This window comes from Bubalus bubalis, chromosome 2 (genome assembly GCF_019923935.1).
Source record: "Bubalus bubalis isolate 160015118507 breed Murrah chromosome 2, NDDB_SH_1, whole genome shotgun sequence".
NCBI lineage: Eukaryota > Metazoa > Chordata > Mammalia > Artiodactyla > Bovidae > Bubalus > Bubalus bubalis.
The window spans coordinates 105043264-105050244 of NC_059158.1; positions in this window are offsets into that span (position 1 = coordinate 105043264).

The window sequence follows — 6981 nt, forward strand, 5'->3', positions numbered from 1 at the left end:
TACATCTTACCATTTCCTCGCTTTATGGAGTAACTTTTGAACTTTCTTAATTCTAGAATTCAAAGAAATTCCATTTGTATCATGGACATCAGATTAGTCAAGTTATCTCTAGGTGCTGTAACAAAAACTCCCAAATCTCAGTGCAATGAAAGTTTTTCTCTAGTTCATGGAATAGTCTGACCCAGCTTGAGTGACTCTTCTGGGCCACTAGTCTCCAAGCAGGGACCTAGGGACTCAGGGATTTGAATTCCTTTAATCTACCATCACCGAGTATTTTACTTCAAGATGGATAAGAGTGTGTGTGTGTGTGTGTGTGTGTCTGAGTGAGAGAGATCAAGTGGGATGTTTTACGGCCTGGCTAGAAGAGGAGTATAAAATTCTGCCTACATCCCATTGGCCAGAACCCAGTCATGTGTTCCCCCTCAGATGCAAGAGGGGCTGGGAATCAGAGTCTTCCTGAAAATCTGGTCAACAACAGCATGGTATCTTGAAACAGATTCTAAAAATATCTTCTTTCACTTGTTAGATTGCTGAAGAGTGTAGGATATCTGCTAGTAGATCTGATGGCCCAATTTTGATCAAATGTCTACACACTCCATTACCTGTGCCAGTGACCAATCCTTGATCAGCAGTATTTGCAAAACAAAGACAAACATATAGAAGAAGCACCAGTCTTGTCAGGATCGTGGTGGCTTGTCCTGCAACTGAGAAGCAATGCTTTTCAATTCACCCACCTTTAGAGTTTGCTTTTGGTGTCCTGGGATGATTCCTGTTGATCTAAAATTCCCCTGTAGTTTCCTTCAGATGAGCTAGCCTTCATTTCTGCGCCTACACATGGTAGCATAGTGTTACTGGCAGCCAGTGATCAGTGACTGCTCCATTCCACAAAGAAGCTGGTTACATTTTACCACAAGGATCACAAGGAAAGTGATCCCTGGGTAAATATACAGAATCCACAGGTTTCTTTTGACCCTTAAGGGTAGAAAACATACATTTAATGGATTAGTAAAATTAGTGATTTGATGCTCTAGGTGTTGGAAGAAATTTGTAATCTTCTATTGTGTTATAAATTTAACTCTAGAAAATAAAAAAAGAAATGATATTCCCAAGAATAGGTAGTATCTCTTGATTCAGAAAATAACAGTACATTTTCTGTTGTCAAATATGAGATATTATAATATCTTGAATAATATCTATGAGATCTAAACTATGGTAATCCTTAGAAATATGTTTGCCTGTATCCAAAATTATAAACTCTTTCTGTCATAGATTTCAATGGGTAGCATCAACATTTAGAGAACTACTCTTTTTTTTCCCCTCTCCCAGGATTATTCATTTTACTAAGCAGTCTACATCATCTCTAGCTAAATGTTGATGTGTGTTAAAATAGTAAGTGAAAGTTGCTCAGTTGTGTCTCACTCTTTGCGACCCCATGGAATAGTCTATGTTCTCCATGCCAGAATACTGGAGTGGATAGCCATTCGCTTCTTCAGGGATCCTCTCAACCCAGAGCTTGAACCCAGGTCTCCCTCATTGCAGGTGGATTCTTTACCAGCTGAGCCAGCAGGGAAGCCCTTAAAATAGTAATGGACAGTATTAATTTTCATCCAGAAATGAAATATTCTTGGTGGTAGGTGATTCTGTTAAAAATTTAGAGTCAATTTTGCAATTATAAGGTCTTTTAACAAAGTATGGGAAAAATGTGCTCTACATCGGGGTGATGAAAACAGGAAAAAATATGACTGTTGAGCAATTATTAAGGGTGAGCTTGAAACTTGTAGAGATCTTTTATTTTTGTCTAAAACAATATTTTAAGAAAAATACAGGCTTATTTCTGATTTACGAATTTCAAAGCTCCCATAGCCAAAGGAGGGAGATTTTCTAACAGTAGGGGGTTATCCTATTAAAATTCATCATGATTCTTTTTACAGAAAGAAGTAAACAAGAATCAGTTTTCTTTAGTAAAGAAGTTGGCTGAGATGCAAGTTGATCTGGTACAGATTCGATAGATTCATACGAAACGTCTACAAAATAATTCAGAATCAGAATCCACCATTTATAGGGACTTCTTTCCCTTTTCTTTTTCTTGAGCAGGAGGAGAGGGAGAGAGGAAATCTGTGTTAGGGAAGAAAAGGAAAGCCGCCTAGCACACACAAAAGGATTTTATAGCTTTTAATTCTGCTAAGCCACTGATACATGGAAGATGTGCAGTACTGTAATTATCTGGCTAGATAGATGTAATTGTATCTATCAAACTAAATAGAACACTGTCAGATGACAGCCAAGATTGGATTGTCTTTAAGGGTCAGACAGAATCCTAGAGTGACCTCACTCCTTTCTCACCAGGCCTGTTTTCTGAGTCTTTGATGGGGACCCATTTTGCTAACCATCTGAAAGCATATACAGTAACACAGTCTTTTGCTCTATGCCAACAGCCTCCCTAGAGAGCATGCTCAGTTTCCTTATGCCTGGGGGATTAAGCCTGCCCAGGCCTCCCTTGTATTTGAAATGTATGATATTGATATCAGTGCTTAGGGAGAATCAGGCCTCTGCAATGAACAGATCACGCCTGGCTCCATGAAGTCTATGTTGCATGGAGAGAAGCATAGACTGGGTGGAGAGGAGCCAAGTCAGCTTTAGCTCTGGAAAGCAAGTATTAGGTAATTAATTAAAGAGTTTGTTTCCTGGCCTGGTCCTTACTATTCAGGACGTTTTCATGGGCTAGATAAATAGTGGTTTTACATTTGATATATCAGCAGATCATTGCCATCTTGAAGGTGCATGCTGGGCTATCTGTGTCAGTGCTTCTCTGAGATGCTGTCTTTAAAACCAGCATCCACCCTCCTCCCCCTTGCTCATTTATAAGCAGTTGGAACCTATTTTCATGGAGTTTCTCCAATCAGGATCATGTCCAAACCATTTGGGTTTTTTTGAGCCTTCCATACTATATTTACTGTGTTTAGTGAAAAGCTGGATTCTCCTCGTGCTAAGTAGCAAACCCATGATGGTTGAAATATTCCACCCGTCCTGCCGCATTTATGGGAAGAGACAAAACACACAGAGAGATGTGCGGTTATTAAGTGAGCTACTTCGTTTCCCAGTTCTTTCTTCATTTCCCAGGGGTGCATTTTTGGTCATCCTTTGGTGACTTGCTGCCACTGAGTCTTAGGTTCCCACTGTTGGTGGTTCATACTTCTGATGGGAACAAAGCTCTACTAGAGGCAGGTCTGCCTCATGTCTTATTGCAGAAAAATGCCTGATACTTCTGCATGTGCTGTGTGTTAAGCTTCACCAGGTTAACGCCCCTCTGCCTGGGCTTTTGGAAAACAGTCCCAAATTGTCACATGGAAAGGGACATTTCAGTGCTGATTTTTATTTCCATGAGATTAAAAGTGAAACATGTAACCACAAAGCTGGTTTATGTCATCCCCCTGTCAGAGCCAGCAGTCATGCCAAAAACTAGATATTTGATAGGTTTGTGAGAGAAACAGATGCAGAAAGATGCCATTCCCACAATTTAGACTCCTTCTTATCTTTAAGCTAGAAAGAACATTCCAGATGAAAAAAACTATTTTATGGGCTTTAAAAAGTAACAAAGAAAATGTACAAATAAAAAAATACTAATTTAAAACTGATGTCATACTTGGGGACCTATAAACAACAAATCGGTATTCCTAATTTTAAAAAAAGTCATTCAAGACAGGCTTACTTGATGCTTACATTTATGCTGCATTTATACCTCAGCCATGGTGTTATAATTGAGAGAAAATATCTACAAGATATATTCACATATAGTAAATAGTATGTGGATATAGCAAGAAAAAAATATAGCAAGAAAAAAAATAGAGAACCATAAACTTCCAAAAGGCTAAAACATCCAGAAAGTATTCTCTCAGCTTTTTTGGGGGAAGCATTTTGCGTCCCATTCTTTTTATTTAATTCTGCCAGCTGTCTGCTAAACAAATCTAGCCAGGTGGGGCTTACAACCCATGACTAAAAAACCGCTAGTGCAGCTGTCCAGCTTGCCCGAAGGAAGAATTCAGACAAATGGCAGGAACGAAAAGATTGTTTTGTTTTCAAGAAAGTAGCTACTGTACCTTCTTTGGATTCAGTTCCCCCCCCCGCCCCGCCCCCCGTTTGCTTAAGTTAATCCATTACTTCTTAAGGTTTTATATCAAATAGAAAAATAGTCTCACCTTTAAAAATTTTTAGTGTATTTTTGTTATAACAAGTTTATTATGATTTTCCCTTAAGTAAAAGCTGTCTTTTATATTGCAACCTGGTACTGAGTTGTCCTCTTTTTTTTTTTTTTGGTGGAGAGTTAACTGATTGCTAAATCTTTTTCTTCTCTCTCTTTCTTAGGAGAGAACAAGTTATTAGTGAACTATGACTGCAATTTATTTCTAAATACAGCAGAATTAAATGTGGAGCTATTTAAAGGTGAAGGCTGGCATGGCTTACTCTTGAGCAGAGGAACAGAACAGGCTTCTTTGCACTGCATCATCGGTGGACCTCAACTGTGAATTTCTAGTCAGCAAATAGGCGCTTCCTTTGGCGCGTCTGAGCGGAGGACAACAAGGGCTGCGCTAAAAACGATCACGTCGCCATCTGATCTATAACTCCATTGATGACAGATCCACGCGTAAATCACTCAGTTACTTTCCCCACTTCTTTGACATTTGTCAGTTCAGTGAATCTCAACATTTTCCTCCATCCTGCCTAAAATTATTAATATCTCATGAAAAAGGCTGATAGAGTTTATAGCCGGTTTCGGTCTCTGGTCCCAGCACCTGTTCCCGAGATGTGTCCCTCATGCTCAGGGTTAGGACACAGCACTGACTATAGCCAGACTTTTGTAACCCTCCACAGGGAAGTTCTTGGAATGCCAGGGTCCTGATGCCCTTCACAGAACTCAGCGATCTTTGACATGCAAAGTGAAATGCTTATCAGGTCCCTGAGCCAGCTGTGATTTGTGTATTGGTTTAAAAGAGGATAAGACTGAAAGGGAAGGTAGGACTTTGCTTAGCAAAGGCGCGTATTCTACAAGCTGCTAAGGCTGTTTGGCTAAACCTCAGAGCAGATTTGGCAAAGAGCTAGAACCAGGAGATTGACATATTCAGTTACCTTGTTCTGCCATTTATAGCGACACAAGGAAACAATGCCTGTAGTCTGAGCTGCACAGACCGAAATGGTATTCAGAATAAGCAGCCCAAGCCAGATGACTTTGTATAATAAGACACGGCTTGATATTGGCCTGGGTGCTCACAAACTAAAGAGAAAAGGAGGCCATTTTTTCATGAAGAAATTGAAGTGCTGATGCAGAACTAACCCTCAGTTTGTCATTATTTAATGAAGGAGTAATGGGGATTTTTGTCAAAACTTGCATAGGTGATAACAATAATGTGTCACAAAAGAGTAATCATATTACTTAGCCCTCAGAGGATTTACACATGCCTTGAAATGTTAGAAGCGAATACACTGTGTAGAAAGGTATGAACACACCAGATCAAAAGAAGGAAAGCACCCCTTCCTTTTTGCCCTCCTTCCCAACCCTGAAGCCTGGTCAGGGGCCCCTGGTTTAACAGCATCCACCTTGATCCTAAATTTCTGCTTCCTTCCAGCATCTGGACTTAACTACTTTTGGACAGTGTGAGCAACCAACAGATTGCCACTATAGGAACTTTGTGGTTAAGCAGGAACAAACCCCAAGGAAAAAATTCACAAATATTATAAAGGCAGCATCATTTACCCTTCGTGTACTACACTGATAAGAGACAACAAATATTCATTTAAGAAAGAACACTCCAAACACTAGTCATGTAAGAAGGGGTGCTTTGTGGAAAAAAATTAGGAAATCTCATAACATTTCTTCCTTTTTCCTTTCTTCCTTTCTGTATGCACATGCATATGAATCTGTTTATATTTAAAGTCTCTTTAAATACATCTTTAAATGCGGGCAAGGATTGCTTTATAATAGAATGCAGACAAGCAAATCCATAACGCTTACAATTTCTATATTTTCTCCATTTCAAGGCTGACGAATGTAGATCCAAAAGAATAAATCATTTATACTGTGGAAAAAGAAAAAGTGTATGTGTTAGGCAAAGATCTTAGAAATCTTAATTTCTAACCATGTGGTGAGTACAAACTAATATGAGATGGAAAATTTTCTCTAATGTTTTCTCCATTAACAAAAACATTTAAAGTGGAACCAAAGATTTTCAGTATAAAGTAAGTTTCTAATTAATAGGATGATTTTCTCTTCCAGACATTCAGATATGGCATGTCTTTTTGTAAATAGTAGTTTCATGAAGCAAATGATCCAAAAGTACAGTTTTTTAATCTGAAACATGGCTGTTAAGTTTGTCATTTTACATCTGCATGGTAAAAGGGTATCAAGTATCTTCTTTAATTTTATGTCTTCTTCTGCAGCCTCCTAGGCTGTCCTAAGACCTGTATTGTAGCCTTCATGTAAGTGGGTTCCCTTTTTCTAGTTCTACATCATTATCTCAGCCTTCTGCTGACTTCCAATTCCTAGGATCATGAACAGGATTTGAATATTTAACCTTGAAACTTCTCCAGGAAAAAATGAACACTAAATTTCTATAGTGTTTTAAAAATAATTTCTTCATAAATAGTGGCATGTTCTTAAAATTATTCAATCAAAACATACAACCAATCTGCCCTATTAATAGCAAATAAATGTAAAGTACAAATTCTATGATTCAATACAAGAGACACACAAGACAGAAAGCTCTTACAAGACTTCCATGCTGTGCTCTTATTTTGGCATCTTTTTGATTATAATCTGGCAAACCAAAAGTATATTTCTGTATCATGCAGGTAGAAGTGAGACTTTGAGGCTCATTTACCAGTGTGAATTTTTCCAGTGTGTCACAATTTCACAAACACCTGAGCTTTCTGACATTCTGCTGATCCACTCTGAAAGTTCAGTGTGTTTAAGCAACTGCGCTGTCAATT